Here is a 20,221-nt window from a genome sequence, read left to right as displayed (position 1 = left end):
GTGCTCCAATACAGTTATATCCTGGATATAAACTGTTCCAACTTCTTCCTTCAGGACGACGCTACAGAGCTCCGTATGTTAAAACATCTAGATATCGGAATGGTTTTTTTCCCTTGTGCCATTGCTCTGTTAAACACTACATGACTCGATATGTGCTGGACAGTGGCTTCTCCCTTTGAAAAAGTTATTTTACTGTGTAGTGTTATTATTATTTTTCTGTTGCTATCCAAACGCACTGTTGATCTTGTTAGTCACCGAAGACAAATTCCTTGTATATATTTTATACTTGGTCATTAAAGTATTTTGTATTGTATTGTATTTGTATTTTTTCTCCAAAATGATTTTACTGACCCATTGACTGCTTGACTTATCAACCACTAGGTGGTGGCAAAGAGAGTTTTTGTGTCTCTTGGCTGCCATCTAGTGGCCATTCGGATTTATGTGGTTGCATTTTGAAGCTACAGTATATCTTTAGCATGTTATGTTCTACAACTGAATGAACTTTTTAAAAGAACATTCAGTGAGGGGAGAAACTAATGAACTAGGGCTTTCCAGAGATCAGCAGCCACTAAGAATGGAATTCTTTATTGCACAGGCTAACAAAAACACAAGAGCACAAGAGCCAAGTCCTTTCAATTACACTTTTGGATATAGGCTAGTCAATTTCAATTTTTCACCACCTCTAGGTTGACCAGTTGACCAACCAATTTAAAAAAGAAAAAAGTAAGTGGCTGCAAAGTTGGGGTTCTTGTCTCCTTCACAGCCAAAGCTGTACTGCAGAACAGTCACTGAGCATAAGCACAGTTCAGAAGAGGGCATTACCAAAATAGGTCTGCTTGGCCAACTGCAGCCAAGCAGATTGCCACATCCAACTGTGTTAACTCAAGCCTCCTCTTCCTCCATGCATCATGGATTGTCCAGATGGGAGATCCTTTATGATTTTCCCAGTGAAAATACTACTTTCAGGCCAGAGCTATTGGAGAGAAATGCCAATTGGGGGGCCCTTGTCTTGGCCTCCTTTTTCACCTCTATCAACTGTATACTCCTGATGCTGGGTGACCAGATCAATCTATTAACTGTTCCATTCCTAAGAACAGCAACAGCACAAACCCTCCACATTATTGTCTATTAAACATGCCTAGCAGACCATATGCACCCTTCTTATATTCTAAGTTTTTTGATTGGATGGACCTGGAGAAACTCCTAGCTGATGAGAAAGCTGGATTTAGGGAGGGCAGCCCCTACAGCATCCCCCTGGAGACACACATGGTGTCCATCCTTCAAGGTCCCTTAAAATCTGGCTCTGGTCCTGGGCCCAGAGTTAGGGTGTCTGTGGAGCCACTGTCCCAGTTGTTGTTGTTGCTTTGAATGTTGGGAATGCTATTTTAGTCCAGGCAAATGTTGCTTTAGTTGTGTTTATAACTTTCATATTGCACATATTGTAAGCTGCCCAGAGGGGTAGCTTAACAAACCTAAATTTAAAAAATCTACAATGGGTCAGTGTGCCATCTTACAATTTCTAATAGAGAAATACATGTGTAGGCGACACCGCCCCTTATATGTTACCTTCACTGACTTTACATCAGCCTTTGATTCTACCCCAAGGGACAGACTCTGGTGGAAGCCACCCCTCACATCTAACGATTGGTGACTACTCTTCCTAATTAGGATGGTGCAGGAAAATACAGTCAGTCAAGTTAGTTGTGATAAAGCTGGCCACCTGAAGACAGACAGTTCAGTCTGTTGAGGAGGGAAACCAGGTGGCATTCTAACTCCCCTGTTGTTTGGTATCCCTACGAATTCAGGGGTAGTAACTGTCTTCACAAAAGGGAATTCCAACCTCCTGAACTTAGTGACGAGCATTTGGCAGAACTGCTGTATGCCAATGATTCAGCAATTCTTCCACTTACCTATGTAAGTGAAAGAAGTCTGCAGGCCTTAGCAGAATTCTCTAAGAAGAAGGGCTTAAAATCAATTATTCTAAATCAAAATTATGGTTTTCTGGGGATGATCTAGTCACCACAAACATCAGCGGTAAATTGGAAATAATAGAATTGAACAAGTTCCAGCCTTTAAATACTTTGGCATAATAAGCCTCCAGAACTTGGCAGGAACAAATTAGAACCATTTCTGCCAGAACCAGCAATAGTGCCAAGGTGATTTTGGACTTCTTTCATTCCAAAGGAGACAGATGCATATCTGCCACCGTCAAACTTTTCAAACTAAAGCTATATCCCTAATGCTGTATGGTGTGCAGGTATGTTCCTACAATGATTTAAAGCCCTTAGACATTGGCCAGTCTAGGTTTTTTTATGAGCACTCTTCCATGTCCCATGTTTTAAATGCTTTAATCCCCATGGAAACTGGTATGATTCCACTGGAGGTAAGGCTCTGTGTTGGCTTAAACTCCTGTTTTACAGAGGCTGATTAGGCCCATTAATTCTCCTTGATGGCTTTTCATCCAGGGGAAAGGGGGAAAAAACCCTCAGCTGACCTGTGTTATTGTAGCCTTTACTCTCTGCTGTCCTTGACTTTAGAGAGAGCTAAAGCTGAAATCTCTCAAAGAGCCTTGGACATTGCATGGCAGACAGATCTGAGTGTTATAGCGTAGAAAAGGATGGAGATGGACTTGAATAAAATATGCAGCAATCCTTAGGAAAATAGGAGCTTAGCCCAGAAAACTGGAAAGCATGGGAAAGAAACTCAAGACTGCCCTGCTTTGACTCTCTTTGGTATAACAGGGGGCGAAAGAGAAGCTCTGTTAGGCTTTCAAGGTTCTGTTATTATAACCTGTATCAATAAAGTAGAGTTCTAGTATTTCTTCTGGTGCCTGTTTCCTAACCTGGTGTACCTCGAAGGGCTGTCATATAGCTAACCTTCTATGATGGGTTCTAAGGTGGAAAATCTTTATACTCATAAACTACTTATGTCATCTTGTTTGCTCAGCACACCATAGTGCCTTTTCTTTGGAATTCCAGTGCCTTACTCTCAGGAGTGCTAGACGGGGGGTACAATAGGGTTCCATTCAAGGAGAGTTTCTACCCTTAGGGTCAGGAAGAACCTATCCCTTGTATTTTTCCACTGCTCTTTCTATGGCAATTTATGTGCAGATATACCTTTACAACTTCCTAAGAAAAACCAAATCTATTATGATAGAGAGGCGGTTAGTTTCATTCTTGAAGATCAGAATTCCACCATCGCCAGTAGAGCTGTTAGGTTTCTAGCTGAAGCAATTTCCATAAGATGTCCTAAGCTTGGAGTGAAGACATTAAGAAGTCTTTCTTTTCTTTTCTCTTTTATTTTATTGCATTTCTGTTTTATCTTGGGCTTTATTGTTTTACTGTATTTTATTCAATTTTCCCTTTTGTTGGGTTTTTAAGTCTTTATTTTTTAGGTTTTATATGACTATTACACTGTCTTTATTGTATTTGGGCATTACTTCTGTTTTTGTTTTTGTTTTTAACTTTGCTGCAATTAAATTCATTTGAAGTTAAATTGGAGTTTTTTTCATGCCAAAATACCTCGGACTGACTTCAGCCTGCTTCAGCCATCAGCTGCCTACATGATGGAAGCAGCATTGTGAGGTCATGTCCTCGGCAAACCCTAAGTGGAGTATCTTTGTGTTACTGAGGGTTTGATGCACAATGGTGGTCACACTTTGGATGTGGTTTTCCTGTTGGGGCAGTGTGGGAGATTGCCACCACTCCTCTGTCATGGACATATCACTTCTGATCAGAATACAGCAGTTCTAGCAATTATGGGCACTTTGCTTCTTGAGCTGCATTGGCTCCCAATAGGCTTCAAGATGTGGTCACCTATAAAGCCCTTCATGGCATACAGTCAGGATATTTGAGGAACCATCTTTCTCCAATTGTCTCTACCAACTCCTCAGGACTGGTGGGAGAAGCCTGCTCCAGATTCCATCGATTAATGGAGTGCCATCTGGTGGAACCAGGAAATACAGTGGTTCCTCGGGTTACGAACGCTTCTGTTAACAAACTTTTCAGGTTACGACCAGCTCCGGCTGCAAAAATTTACCTCAGTTTGCGAACTCCGCCTCGGGGTACGAACAGGATACGCGGCCATTTTCCTTCCCGTGACATGGTCCGCGGCCATTTTTCCGCCCCTGACACGTGGTCCGCGGCTATTTTTCCGCCCCTGACACGTGGACCGCAGCCATTTTTCCGCCCCTGACATGTGGTCGTAGGGAGGGGGACTCTCCCTCCAAGCAATAGCCGCCTCCCTGTCCTCCACGCCAGAACGGATTAACGGTAATTACATTGAACCTTATGGGGAAATTTGCTTTGGGTTGCGACCAATTCGGGGTGCAACCAGAGTCACGGAACGAATTAAGTTCGTAAACCGAGGTTCCACTGTATGCCTTTTCTTTCACTGCACCCACCCTTTGGAACATCAATCCCCATGAGATTAGGTTAGTCCCAAACCTGCTGCTCTTTCAGAAGATCCTTAAGACCAGGTTCTTCTCCCAGGGGGTTGGGAGGTAAGGTGAGCCCATGAACTATTACTAGTGTTGATGGTCTTAGCCATCATCATTTATTTATTTTTATTTTTGCTATGTATTGTTAGATATGATTATACTGATGTTTTTATCTCTGTCTGCTGCCCAGAGTTGCTTGTGTGAGATGGGTAGCCATGAAATTTTAATGAATGAATGAATGGTAAGCACCCTATGTGAATGAGCTTCCAGAGGTAATAACTGGGTTCAGGGCAACCAGTTTGGTTTTGAAGCAAGGTCTTCTCAGACCTATTCCAACAATATTACACTGTGTTGGCTTATAATTATATCAGGTCTTCTTATCAGTTCCTTCCATGAAGCAATGCACATCTTAAAGATGCCAACGTTGAAAAACATTGCACTAGACAACACCCCTGGCTCTTCTTCATGAGGGCTGAATGGTCATGGCAAGGATGTCTTGCTCTGCTCACAGCAGCTAAGAAGCCAAGTAAACCATCTAGTCAACCAGAGACAGCCCCCCCACTCTTCCTCATCTGTCTGCCCCTTGTCCCTTGGCACCCCCACTACAGAACCATGTTGTGCAGCTTAGAACACCAGTTGCTGGGTTCCTAGGGGCCATTATCCCAAAGGGAATGAATATTTTTCTTCCTGTGCTAACAGTGCCCACTCAGCTGCTGCAAAGGTGCTGTTGTCTCTGCCTTTTTCAACTTTGGGGCAAAAAGAAAAGGTTAAAAAAAACCCTGCAATGACTCAATGAGGGCTGGTATCACTGGAAATGACAGCCGGGGGAGGCTTACCCACCCTCTCCCTTTCTTCGTCCATTCAATCTCTGTGTGAGGTTGCTTGGGGGAGAGGTGAAATAAAATTCTAAAGAGAAGCTATTTCTAGAGGAGTCCCTCTGTCATTTCTCCTCTCGTACTTCCACTGTTCCTGTTGCACAATAGGAAGGTTGGTCAAGGTCTGTTTAGGGCTAAACTAATCCCTTCTACCTGCATTGTTCATGGGATTATCATATTTGTTCAACACAGTCCATCCATCCATGACCCAGTTAAATGTGTCATGCAAGCACAGTCCTTGACCCTTTCTTGTTCTTCTCTACCTCCATTCTACTCAGAAGCCTAGCAAATCTGGAAGGGGGGATCAAAATATGGACAGGATAAAAGATGCTGCTGCTCTTGTAGGGAAAGCTTAATGAAGTAACAGGAGAGTGTCTGTCAAGAAGTCACAAACAATTTGATTCTGAAAAGTTGAAAATGTTACATCACTTAATTGGACATCCAGCAAAGCAGGTGCAAAGCTAGTCCTGATGCTGAAGCACCTGCCTGCTGTGATTGGGAGCAGCAGCGTAGGTCCAGAAGGAATGTTGGAAGCCCTTATCCTACATAAATGCCCCATGCTTTCAGACCTGGGGTTAACACAGTGTTTGTCATCCTTGGCAACTTTAAGATGTGTGGACTTCAACTCCCAGAATTCCCCAGCCAGTAAACTGGCTAGGGAATTCTGGGAGTTAAAGTCCACACATCTTAAATCTGCCAAGGTTGAGAAACACTGGATTAACATCATCTCTGCTTCTGGGGTCCTATGAATAATGACCTAGAATAACAGTATACAGCCTATATCAGATCTCTCTTCTCCAAGTGGGGCATCTTCTAAGAGGTTCAGGAAATTTATCAGGTTGATTTCCTTGAACACGTCCTCCCCCCCCACCTGAAAAAGAATGAAATGATCATCCAGTCTCAACTCTAACTGATCCCTGGTGGAAAGGTGTTATGATATCAGATTGTTTTAAGGGTAGTTATAACTTAACAGCTCTGTTGGCTCTAAGGACAAAGACATTTACAGTTGGAATTTAGACACAAAAGGGGTGGGATTAACAAAGAGCCAATTCTTATATAAAAACGCAATTATGAACAGAAGCACAACTAGAGTTTGGATTCCTGAGGAAATTAAACTGTACATTTCTTTACCAAATGATAGGGAGGATCTTTCCAATTCCTCATTTTCAAATATCTGATCAGGTATTGAAATGTGGAAAATTCTCTTCCAAAATAGCAAGATAATATAGATAGGTGGCCTACCCAGTGATTACATGCACACACAGAAATAGCTGACTTTTTGGTTAAAGAGATGTTTGTTATTCAATTAGTACTACATGTAAACCTTCAAACTAGTCCAGGTGAATTTTCCTGGCTTTTCCGCACAAATACAGAAAAAAATGTGTTCTAAGTCAATTTAGTGTACCAGGCTGGCAACCTAATTATCCTACTGAAGTGCTTTAGGCTTGTATCTGATAGCGTTAAGTTAAGAGTTTCTTAGCAAGGCTTGTATTTAAGTACATTGGATCAATTTGAATCAATTTGACATCTACACACTTCAGGGCCTGGCTAGTTTCAAATCAATTAAAGTCCTTATGACTTTATGATTAGTACCCCAAGGTTATAAAATATTAATGTAAAACTCACCTTTTTTTAATAAAGTGGACATGTATAATCCCAGAATTACATTTTCCAAAAAAATAAAAAAAAATTACAAGAAGCTTCACTGAACAAGCAAGGTAAAGGCCATCAGGGTGAACTATTTTTAATTAAGTGTAGCCTTCCCCCCATTTTTTTTTTTTTTTGATAAGGACAGGCTATAATTAGGGTTTGCTGGACAGTTAAATGAAAATGAGGAAGTATAGCTAACTAGTACCCTTTGGAACAAAGGCAGCAAAAGAAACAGAACTGCCAAATAAAAATGTAAGCAATAAACAGGGTGGGTAAGCAGCCATTTATCTTTGCTTTTGTTAGCAAAAATAGATCTTAAATCACAGATAGCATAGAACAGCACTCAGATCTCAACCATCTCATTTTGTTGAGCTCTGGCGTGGTTCTGAATAAAACATCAGATGGGTTGGAAGATCACTGTGGGCCATTTCCAGTCAGTCCGCACCCAGCACCCCCTCCCCCTCCATCTCTATATCCAGATCAGAACAAGTACACAGGCCACTTGGCTCTGCGGGCAAAAAGAGACCTTGATGTTTGTTTATTCAACATCAGCAAAATAGTTAGCTGGCAACACGTGATAAAAGGCAGGCACAGACATAAACAATAGATAACAGTTGACATCTTTCCTCCCTCCCTCCCTCCCTCCCTCCCTCCCTCAATATATCAAAAGAACAGAACTTTCCAGAGCCAGTGGAAAGAATTCTACAGGTAATTAGCACAGATAGTCCCAAAGGTGTGGCCTTTGGTTCTTCCAGCTTTCACCTTTTTATTTCTTTTGGTATGTAGGAGCAAGAGGAAAGTCAAGGAGATGGTTGGCCCACTAGTGGGAGACCATGGCAAGAAGGTGATGGGCAGCAGGGAGAAGGCAGAACTGCTTAATTCTTTTTTTTTTTTTTTGCATCTGTCTTTACGCAAAAGGAAAAAATAGTCCAACCTGTCAAAATCAGCACCGTGGGAGATAGAAGAGGAATGCAGGTCAAAATAGGTAAGGAATTGGTTAGAAAACACCTAGCTGCTCTGAATGAGTTCAAGCCTCTTGGACCAGATGGTTTACAGGTTTACAGGTTTCAGGGTGCTGAAGGAGCTGGCAGATGTGATCTCAAAACCACTGAATGAAATCTTTGAGAGCTCCTGGAGTGTGGTGGACTGGAAAAGAGCTGATGTGGTTCCAACCTTTAAAAAGTGGGGGGGGGGGGAGTGGATCCAGGAAACTACAGACCAATCAGCTTGACATCAATACTGGGAAAATCCTGGAAAAGGTAGCATGGGTTTGTTAAGAACAGGTCATGCCAAACAAATCTTATTGCCTTCTTTGATAAAGTGACTAAATTCCTAGGCCCTAGAAAGAGTGCAGAGAAGAGCAACAAAGATGATAAGGGGTCTGGAGGCTAAATCCTATGAAGAACGACTAAAGGAACTAGGTATGTTTAGCTTAACGAAGAGAAGGCTGAGGGGAGACATGATAGCAGTCTTCCAATACTTGAAGGGCTGCCACAGGGAAGAGGGTGTTGATTTATTCTCCACAGCACCTGAGGGTAGGACAAGAAGCAATGGGTGGAAGCTCGACAGAGGGAGATCCAACCTGGAAATTGTCAGATTCAGCCGGCACGGCACGGCTAGGAACTTGCACAGCCGCGCTTAGTCAGTTTCACTGCTTGAGCGCTAGCAAGGAAAAGGGAAGTGAGAAACCGCAAACTGATTAATGGGCCAACTGGTGCCACTTAACTAAACCGCAAGCGGATACTTTGTGTCAATGCCAGATTGCCGCGGTCGTTGTAGACAAAGGGGAGAGCCGCGGATTTGAGTTAAAGCAATCAGCTCGTGATTGGGGAACTCCCGGTTTTGTGAGCAACAGAAAAACCCATCGAATACAACAACAACGCCATCGATAGAAAGTAATCAAGAACACAAAAGAGCTGGACTGAATCTGCCATTTGACTAAAGGGGGGGATTACTGCGGGTAATCTGTAACCAAGCAACAGGGGCTAAGCACAGGAATGGGGAACTATAAATTGTATTGTAAAATGTGCCAAGCCAGTCCTGGCTTTGTCTGTAATTACGAACGTTATGCTTGAGTAAACTTCTTTGCTGAACACACGTGTCACGAGAGTTTCTCTGAGTCGAACGGGGTAAACCTTACAGAAATAAGGAGGAATTTCCTGACCGTGAGAAGTATTAAGCAGTGCAGCAGCTTGCCTCCCAGAGTTGTGGGTGCTCCATCGCTGGAGGCTTTCAAGAAAAGATTAAACAACCATTTGTCTAAGATGCTATGAGGACTCTTGCCTTGGGCAGGTGATTGGACTAGAAGACCTCCAAAGTCCCTTCCAACCCTATGAATCTGTGAGATAATAGCAGCAGAATAGAGATGGAAAGTAAGACACCAGGTGATCTGTCCTCTATTTTACAACATTAAAGAAGCAATTGATGGATGGGGATGATCTATCCAACATTCTCTTCTCATCAGCTCTGTGCATCCAATTGTGCACCATAATTGATTGTACTATAGAGCATCATTTCCTGCTCTAAGTCCTGGTGTTTCTCTTGGCCTGAAGAAGCAGTCTCTGCATACGTCTGGCCCATCTTCTGGTTCCAACTTCCAGGTCCATCTTGTTCATATCACCCAAAATTTACTACTTGAAAGTTCGTATGTAGGGGACCTTCTGTAATGGCTTGGTAAGTACATCTGCCACTGTATCATCTGTTGGACTCTGTTTTACTTGTCCTTTTTCTTGCATATCCTTCACATACTGTAGTTTGCTGCCTATGTGTTTCATATTCATATGTCCTAATACATCTCAAGTTGTCCTCAAATGATGTGGTTGAGAGCAGTTCTTTCATTTTGAAATCTAGCAGTAGTTTGCACAGCCATACAAGTTCTGCAGTGTCGTACTCAGCCTCTGTAGATCACAATGCTTTGTTTCTTGCTCTACTGGGTGATGGATGCAATCCCATAAAAGAATATATATTCCATAGTTGATTTCCTATCAGATTTATCTCCAGCCCAATCCAAATCTGTACTGTATATCCAATATGTTTTGGATTATTAGTTACAGGCAGTTTTAAATTAAAGTCCTTTAAGGCATCTGCCTAATCTTTTTACCAATCCAGTCCTCTTGTGATGGCTCACTAGTCTTTCTACACAGCAGTCCAACTGCATTGGTTACGTCTGATCAACTCCCAGTGTGTACTAGCTTTCCCACAGCTGCCCTATTTTGCTCATTACTTGCCAACCTGCTTTGGCTCCCTCCTTTGTTCAGGTATCCAGCTTTTATGAGCGTACTTGACTCCTTTGCCTTGTTGACCCTTAACATTTTTATTAAATCTATTCTCTTTTGTTTTTGAATGATCAGGTACCCTCCACTTTTGTCCTTTTTTATTTTACTTCCAAGATAGAGGCTAATATCTGAAAGATGTTTGACTTTCACTTTTTTCTTTAAATTGTTCACTATCTTCATGCTGTTGCCTTTCTCTTCTGCACATGCAGTTAGAATGTCAACATAGCCAAAAATGCACACACATCTTCCACTTTTTACGCTTGTATATAAACAAAGATCAGCATTCCCTTGTTCAAAGCCCCTGGTTTGCAACTTTTGATGTAGCTGATCGGATCACACTTTGGCTGCTTGTTTTAGCCCATATGTGGATTTTGCAGTTTACAGAACAGTTTTGTTTCCCTCACTCTTCCAAACCTGGTGGTTGGTGCATGTAGACCACCTTGCAGAAAGGTGATCTTAATTATAAGGGCTCCAGTTTTCTCAATGCTGCTACACTTCGTAGCATTCTATGCTTGCCTGTTTAATTACAGCTGCAAAACCTTTTGTTATACTCCTCACTGTATTTTTGCATGTAGCCCTTTGCTATTAAGCTACCTAGAGAGCATTGCACATTTCCAGGAGCATCAGGCTTTGTTGTGAAAACCCCCTCAGACCCTATGGCTTTCTGGGCCTTTGGTAGTTCTATTAGAACCCATGTTTTGCTTCTGTGCATGGGTTCCATCCCTTTCTATGGTGCTTCCCTCCATTTCTATGCCCCACCGGTCCTTCTTTCCATGAATTGGGTCCCTTGCTTTGGCTGTGCGGCACATTCTCTCCATGGACTTTCTTCATTAGATCTTTGAGACCTTCATAATTCTAATTCTGAGTCTGACTATGAGATATTAGCCCCTTCTTAATCTGATGCTATTTCAGGTTCCTCAGACTCATTTTCAGTAACCACTTCTGGCTTTGCTATGCCATTATCATTATCATTGTCACTGTTATTGTTATTTGCTGCTTCCATTTGTGATCTTCCTGGGTAAATCCAGTACTCCTGGCAAAACTAGGCAGATTTGCACTAACATCTGTGTATCAGAGTTCATCTGGGATTATTCTTTCATTTATTCATTTAAATGAGCAATACTGCATGTATTTATTTTTCCAGTTTTTCCAGTCCAAAACTCTATAGCCTTTTGTTCCCAGAATTATTCCTAATGGGGTTGTGCAACTTAATGTATTCCTTTCTTCCAATTTCTAAATCCTAATCTTTTATTTTTTTGATCTCAGACTTATCTCTATGACCAAATCTTCTATGCCATTTTGCAGGATTATTATTATGCATGCATCCTGCTGCTCTTCCAACAAATTAGCTTCAATGTGCTTTTTTTTTTTCCAATGTTTCTTAGTGGTCCTTTGCAACAGTGCAAAGTCCATTTTAAGCACAATTTTACAAACGTGTTGCCTAAAATAACATAGACATACAATCTGCATCAAATTCAGGCAAACAATAGTCTTCTTGAAATATATTTCTGCTTTTATTATGATTTATCAGCATTTCAGTTTAATATGGCCTTTTCTACATACATCAATATTCCATTTGCTAAATTAACTTTTCCTTAGTAAGAGACATCCAGGCTTATAAATACTTCTTTGCTGGAGATACATTGACCAGATGCACCAGTATCCAGGAAAAAACTTTTTTTTTTTCATTTCAAATTCAAAATCATGTCATTTGGAGTAAGCATTTATTTGCTAAGCTAAGTACTATTTCTTTGCCTGCACCTCATTGTTTTTGCAATTCCTATGCAAGCTTAACTTTTTAAAGGACATTTGATCATTATCTTCCTCTGTTGTATCAGTTTTAGCTTTGTAAAGTCTATATTCTTTCTTAATATGTCCTCTTTTATTATAGTAATAACAAACTCCCTTTTCTCCCTTTTATCTTATTTAGAGAATTCCCTTCAGTTGCCTGGTTATGTCAAGTTGGCAGTTACATTCTCTCAGAAAATTACATTGTGAAGTTTGAGTAACTCTATAGTTTTCTGGCAATTATTATATTTTATTTATTTATTTTCTTTATTCATCAAATTTTATGGCTGCTCATCTCACATAAAGGGACTCTGGGTGGTGTACAACAATCAATTAAAACAATAAATATATAAAACAGTCATTATTAAAATATAAAACAGTCATTATTAAAATATAAAAAACCCATAAGGCACAAGAAAGAATGAATGTCAACCACAATAATGGAGCCATCTTAAAATTTCACTGGTCCCTGTGACCCCCAGGCCTGATGACAAAGCCAGGTCTTGAGGGACTTCCAGAACATTAACAGGGATGGAGATAACCTCACTTTGGGGGGGGGGAGGAGAATGTTTTATAAGACTGGCACCATGGCAGAGAAGGACCCGCCAAGTGTAGTTCCCTAACAGACAGAACCCACAGCATGTGTACTCTACCAGATTTGATGAGAGAGGCAGATATAATGTAATGACAGTTCTTTGATGAAATCATTAGAAAGGTTCACACTGTTTTATTTTAGTCTTCTGAATAGAGAGATACTCTGACACATATTCTATTAATCTTCCATTCCTTGATCATTTCAGATTTATGAGTTTTCTGAACATTAAAGTATCATTGCTCATTCTTGAGTATCCATATATCCGTCTTAGTTTATCCCAGATCACCTTTCTTGAAGCACAGTTTTGAATCAACTTAAAGTTTGCCAAGTTTAGCCTCAGGATTATTTCAGATTCCTGTAATCCATTCTTTTTCATCCAACCTATCCTGGCTTGGACATCTTCTGAATGTGGCATTTCCAAAACTTCTGAGAGGTCCAGCTTTTCAAATAGTATCTCCATCTTCAAGCTTCAGAACTTAATTTTTTTTTTCATCTTCAAGCATGAGATTTTCTGGTGCCACATCACACCCATTTTCAAAAATGTTATGCTAGCTTTGAAGATGTGAAAAAAAAATTGCTCTTCAAGTTGAATAAAGTCCTAATGAGTATCTATATTGTGTGGGTTCTGAGCACTAGTTCAGCTGTATGCTTGACCAAGTGCCTGGAATTTAAGAAATGAGATTTTTTTTTTTTTTTACTCAAGTGCTTAGGGTGCTGTCTGGTGTCCAGAGATTAGTTTTGGGTCCCTTCTGAACTCATAAATCTTATGACAGAAAATTATTGTCGGTAATTGATCCACCCTCTATTCAGCACCATAAAGGGATTAATTCGGTGGATGGGATGATATATCCAACAAGATGAAGGAGGCCTTAGTTCAGATTCTAGCTCAGCCATGAAGTTCAGGGCCCAGGCACTATTTTTTCATAACAGGATGGTTATGACTATTGTTTGACATCATGTATTTCAAGGTTTAAAAAAAAGAAGCAGAAAATGGATGAGGGGTGATAGCTAGACAATTTGAACCCCGTTCTTCTAAGTACTTTACGATAGGGATTTTGAACAACTTGTGTGTGTGTTGGGGTATTTGTATTGGGAGATATAACTCATATTGCTTAGCCTGTTCAGATCACCGAGAAATGTGGCATGATGGATTGGAAGGAGGATGTGATGGAAGGCATGAGCGGGGAGGATTCTGGAATGGAGCTTCAAGGTTGCAGGGAGGAGGGAGAGACATTCCAAGGGAAGTATCTCCTCAGCCCCCAGATGGACTGTGTGAAGGTCAAGAGGAAGAGGCTGGCCCCTCCCTAAGGGCATGATGGTTATAGTTGCTGTTGTTGGGGGATTAGAGGTAGTCTGGCGAGATTCTATTTGGTGCAAGCTAATAAAAAAGCTGAGCTGATTTCTGGACTGTTTCGTGGTGATTCTTGGGCTGAACCTGACAGAGGCACTGACTCTAAACCCCTGTCAGTGCAGGAATCTTCAACAGTTGTCATTCTGACCTCGACTTAAATATATCCAATACTTCTCTTGGCAATTGGCTCCACTCTCCAACTTATTTTACTGTAAGGAATTTTTTTTCTAAAATTCAGTTGGAATCCATCCTCCCTGTCCTGCATTCTGGAATGATAGAGACATTTTTGGTGAGACATCCTTCAGATGTATGAAGAGTGCTCATACCTCCCCTTGGTCTTCTCTTCTCAAGGCTAAACATTCCCAATTCTTTCAATTTTTCTTCATAGGACTTAGTTTCTCTAGTTTCTTGATCATCCTTGTTACTATTGTCTAAATCTATTCTGATTAGAAACCTAGTCTGACAGGGAGTTACAGCTGGATCTCCTCCCACTGGGCTGGGGAGAGCATTCTCTACTGGCGGAGGATTCTGTCCCATTTGTTGAGTCAGCTGATTCATAGCTGTAGTCAGAAGATCCATCTGCACTGCCACTTGTTCTCGATGTTGTAGCAAGTCAGTAACTAATTGTTTAAGCATAATTGGCAGCCCTCCATATGTGTAGCCATTGCTCTGGGTACTCTGTCCTGTGCATTCTGAATAATGAACTCTCCTCTTGCTGGTAAGGGAGTAAAGTCTGCTATATATGTAGTGAAAGCTTGTCAAGCCGTAAGACTGCCTCCAGAGACAATTAATCCTTGGCTAGGAAATATTGATTGTGTACAGGAGACAACAGCCATATCAGATAGCTGTCCATCTCTGAGCAGGTGGAAGAGATTTTATAGAAGATACACCTAGTCCACATCCTTCAGACCCATTAAGAGCACCACCCTCTATGAAGAGAAGTCTTGGACTTCCTTTTCTCACTTGCCCTTGTTCCATCCGTTGGAGACACTTCCATGTTGACACTCTTTGCATTTCTGCTCTCCTGCCTAGATAATCCCCACATGTTAGCCTGGGATCTTTCTGCCACTCAGGTAACCCTGACATCTTTTAAGGGAACTGTTGATGAGCGTTTGTAGTATGTTTTTCAAACCATTCAGGATTTGATAATGTCATACTTAAGTAGCTTGTTAATCAGAATGTCATGCAGCAGTTTGTCACATGCTTCACTGAATTCAATTTATATTACATCCACAGGATTGCCACAAAATGTTAAGAAGATATTCAGATAAAAAAATGTTGACTTTTGGGAATTATTGCATTGTTTTCAAGTACTTAGAGCTCAATTGCTCTAACATCTTTCCAGGTATCAATGTCAATCTTATTGGTCTCTAGTACCTTAGATACTCCCAGCCACCCACCCATTTAGAAAACAGATATAACATTTATCTTCTTTCAGTCATCTGGCACTTCATTAATTCTCCAGGGTATCTCAAAGATAATACGTCCAATTTCAACAGATCTTCAGTAATTTCTTTCAGTACCCTAGGATGAAATGTATCTGGACCTGTAGATTTAAACTCATTGAAAGAAAATAAGTATTCTCTGACTATGTTTTTATCAATCACAAATTTCAATCCTGCCCCTTCTTTCTGCTCATCACAATTACTTGGCTGAACAGATACATTCTTGTTGGAAAAGACTGAAGCAAAAAGGACTTGTGTTGATCTGCCTTTCCTCATCCCTGTGTTTTGAAGATATTGAAAGATATCCTATAGGTTGTTGTAGGTTGTTGTTATCATCCTTTGCCAATATCAGTTCAATTTGAGCTTTATCTTTTTTGATACCCTCTCTATTGCTCCAAGCTGCCTGCCTCCACTCTTCCTTAGAGACCTGTCCTTCTTTCCATCTCCTCAAAAGGTCCCTTTCTTTTTGTTCAGATCTTCATGACACACTGGGGTTTTTGCTGTCCTCCATTTCTTTCTCATTAGAATTGTTTGTTTTTCTGCTTTTTAGGATCTCCCAACCATCTTGAACTTATTTTCTCATTAGTTTCTCTTGCCATAAAATCCTACCTATCACCGTACTGAATTTTTTTTAATAATTCCCTTTTTTTATGTCCAGGTTATGCCTTCAGCCTTGATCTATTCCCTTTTAGGCAACTTTCCATGGTGGATTATAAGCTTCTTTTTGGCAGTTCAGATTGTGTTGTGCAGTCTGATCCGTGGAGTTTTGTGGAGCAGATGCATTTGCTTATTTTTCAGGAGGTGTGAGTATGATCTGCTTCTGAGATCAGAGTATTTATGAAATTCACTTGGCAAAGCATAGCTAACGTTGGCTCCTTTTGCAGCCTATCACCATAGCTATGCAGATGATGATCTTGAGAAAAGTTGAACCTCTGATTTAAATGTATTTTAAACAAGCAACAGTGAGCCAGGCTTGTTTTTCTGATGAGTTGGTAACCTTGACATAGTAGCCAGATTGTACTTTTAAAAGGCTAATATTTTTGCTTTTTAGTTCAGTTTTGCTGCAAAACAACAAACCATTTTAATGCAGAATAAAAATGAATACCAGTAAATTCTCTTTCCCCTTTTCTCCTTCTAGTCCTCCTCCTTTCCCTAGCAAATCTCCAGACTGTCCTTCACTGTATTTCCACTTCACTGCTTCAAATTGCTGAGACAGTAAATCTTTAAAAGTGCTTCTGGAGAGACAAGACTAAGAGTTATGGTCAGGCACCTCTGAATGATTACAGTTCAAAGTCTTCCCCGGATACGGCGAGTGGCAGAAGGGGGTGTTATTTGGTCAGCAAAGGTACAAGGGGGTCATTAGCGTGTGTGAGCATGGCAGATAAATGGGTCAATTTGGATTTGCTACTCAGCCTGACAAGATGGAATTGCTACTCTTATACTGCTATCGATAATTAGGTTTTGTGCCTGCCTTTGAGAACACTGGCAGGCTATGGTTTCTTGGTTGGGTTGTGAAGTTGTGTGTGTGTGGGGGTATTTTTTGACAGAAATTCAGTTGCTAGGAATGGCCTCCCTGAAAATCATTCATTCAACTAAACTTACTTAGTCCCCTCACATTCATACCATACACACAATTCAATAAAGCCAAACAAAGAAAGTTATTGTCCCTTTTGGGTATGTTCTGTTGTCCATTGTGACTGCAGTGTTATACAGAAGCAGTGTGTGCAGCCTTTCAGGGCAGGAGTTATCCTTAGCCAATGAGTGGTATCCTGTGGTCTGCACCCCAAAAACAGTTGGAGCTGAGTCATAGAAGAGCAATGGCAAAAACATAATTTGATTTAATGCAATTTTAATTAAATTCAAGATAGATATCATGAGGACTCCTCAAGTTGCAAAGTATTATACTGTTAAACTTTCACTTGACTTAGATGTGGCATGGAAGATCTGTGTTTAGGAACCCACCTTGTGCTTTAGTGGCCTATGAAGAGATCCAGTGGCCACCAATGCTTCATTCATTATACTAGGAACTGGTATGGAAGCTGATGGATAGAAACTACTCATCTTTTTTTCCTCAAATGCCTTTTTACCCAAATACGAGGAGGCTAAAAGAGAAAGAAGTTATCATGTAAAAAATAGTATAGAGCCATGAGTTTCTATAGAAAGCTGATGAGTTCTGCTGGAGTTTTGAAGGAGTGAAATCCTCATCTTCTGCTCAATTTCTATATACGTATGTATAAATAAATAATATACTACAGGATTATCCTAGTTTACAGTTACCATATATAGGTTGCAAAAATCCAGACAACTACTAGCAACAAAGAGATACCAAAACTTCTTATTCATTGCTCGTATCTAATGGTCATTCAGATATCTGCCGCCTAGAAATGTTCGTATAATACAGCTGGCCCAGTCAGTTGCTGACCCATTAAACATTCATTCATAAACCACCACCAGATAATAATGATTTATGATACAAAGCGTCTTTTGGGTGATAATGCTATTCCATATAGAAATAACAAACAGGCAGGTTGAAGCAATTTAAGATGAGTTTCAGGATGATCTAATCACATGTTATGAGTATTAGATGTCTATTTATGGCAGCTTCCCCCAACCTGGTGCCTTCCAGATGTGGTAGAATATAAATCCAACACTTCTGGAAGGCATAAATTGGGGATAACTGTCAGTCCTTCAAGGTAGACCAGATTAGGAAACCAAAGTCATGTAGGTCAATATTATTTTTATTGTAAAGTTATAGTAAAAGAATTGTGCAAGTCTGAATGTGCCTTCCCCCTCCCCTCCTTTATCTTTGTGTGAACTAGGGAGGGGCATATCTGAGATGTTTATGTACGTTACATTCCTGACCTGGATTCAGTCCTCTTTTATCTGACCATTCTCTTCCTCCTGTCCCTCATGACCATTCCCTCTACCCTCTACAATAGCTGATTCAAAGTGATAGCATTTCAATATAATGTATAGGCTTAAAATACAATGCAGTCTCATTTCATGCAACTGATTCTCTGGTTAAAATTCAGTAACCTGATATAGTTTTAACAGGATAGTTACTATTTTAATGTTATGACTTGGAAACATATTTTAATCTACACTTAGTACCCATTGTTAGGAATGTAGTTTGATATATAAATATTGGAGATTGTATTTTGACAGTAGTTACAGCATACTTGATTGACTCATTAAAACAATTTAAAATGACATAGCTGCTTTAAAAAGATGCTCTCCTGAAGCAGATGTTTGCTATGTGTTCCCAAATGGTCTAAGGCACCCAACAAATATCTCTATTTGTGCTTAGCATGTTGCCTATAGCCTTTAGCCTGGTTTGCATATTTGTTCTATGCTTACCTAACTACCTGTTGTTGTTGTTTTAATTGTTTTCCACACTTATACTCAAAAAGCTCAAGAGATGCAGCTTGATATATCTGCTTGGAGGGAAGTAACTGCAAGCTGAATTTCTGCTGGTCACTAAATATCTGCCTGTCAGCTTGCAGAATTAGTCCCATCCCAAAAAGGCATTAGCAGTAAAAGGCTTCTCTGAACATTTCATTTTTAAAGAGGAGAAAACAGCCTTTTATTACCATTTTTTTTTAAGTGTTTGCAAATATTTGGGGGAAATTGAATGCCCTGTTGTACCTAAGGGTCTAGTTCTGCGTGATAAAGTTAAAATATACTGTTTTTAAAAGTAAAATAGCTAAAGAAGAGAGAGATGCATATAAATCTAAGAGGATCTAGTTATTTCAAGGATAAACTCCATTCCAAAATCAGACTTGTCCTTTGGGGAATAAGCTACAATGCTTGGTATTTTAGAGAGTCCTGCACAAAGCAGACCTACATTGTTTTTGCCATCTGGTTTTAGTTCATACAAAACTGTATCCGGTCCCTCCTAACTTCCTTTGTTTCTGATACACAATTTATTACACATTTCAGGAAGAAAGGATGGCTTTAAACTAAGTGATCATATGAGAGGGAAATTGTAGTATAGCCTAAATCAGTGTTGTCCAAACTTGGCCACTTTAAGATGAGTGGACTTCAACTCCCAGAATTCCCCAGCCAGCCATGGCTGGCTGGGGAATTCTGGGAGTTGAAGTCTACTCATCTTAAAGTGGCCAAGTTTGGACAACACTGGCCTAAATGTTTTATATTGTGGAAATAGCCAGTGTGCATGCACGCATACCTGCATACACCAAAGACCTAGGGTGCAGGCAGCTTATCTTCATTTTTTTCAAAGAAAAATCTAGTTCTAAAGAAACCTAAGTTGCTTCAGGACAAGAGGGAGGGAAGGAGGGAGGGAGGGAGAAAGAGAGAAAAAAAGAAAGAGGAAAAGGTATTATCCTTTTCTTCAAAATTGGCAAACAAATCTGAAATTTAGATAAACTTGATAGTATTACTTTAAACTTTGCCATCTTCTTTTGCAACGAACTAGAGTCACTTCTGAAGCTTATTCATATTCCAACTCCCCTTCCAGCTGAAACATAATGGAGCTTCAAAAACCTCTGCACTAGCTAATTCATTGCCTTGCCTGCTGGCAACAAGCTGTGACTGATTGGGTAGATTAAGCAATAGATTCATAACATCTATCTATTCCATTTACTCATTTAAATTATTTAAGTTATTTTTATCCCACCCGTGTTGGCTTCTTTAAGTGATTGTTTGCTGCAATTGCTTCTGTTTCTGGACAACGGCCACCAGTGCAAGGAAAATATCACAATTAGTAGAATGTATGCATGTTCACTCATGGTGCATGTCCTTAGTAGACAGTCATTAATTTTCTAATCACTAGGATTTAGTGTCA

This window comes from Python bivittatus, unplaced genomic scaffold (assembly GCF_059951505.1).
Source record: "Python bivittatus isolate LINGU-HERP-01145 unplaced genomic scaffold, Pbiv_v1 ctg000080_np1212, whole genome shotgun sequence".
Taxonomy (NCBI): Eukaryota; Metazoa; Chordata; class Lepidosauria; order Squamata; family Pythonidae; genus Python; species Python bivittatus.
This window is presented reverse-complemented; position numbering follows the sequence as displayed.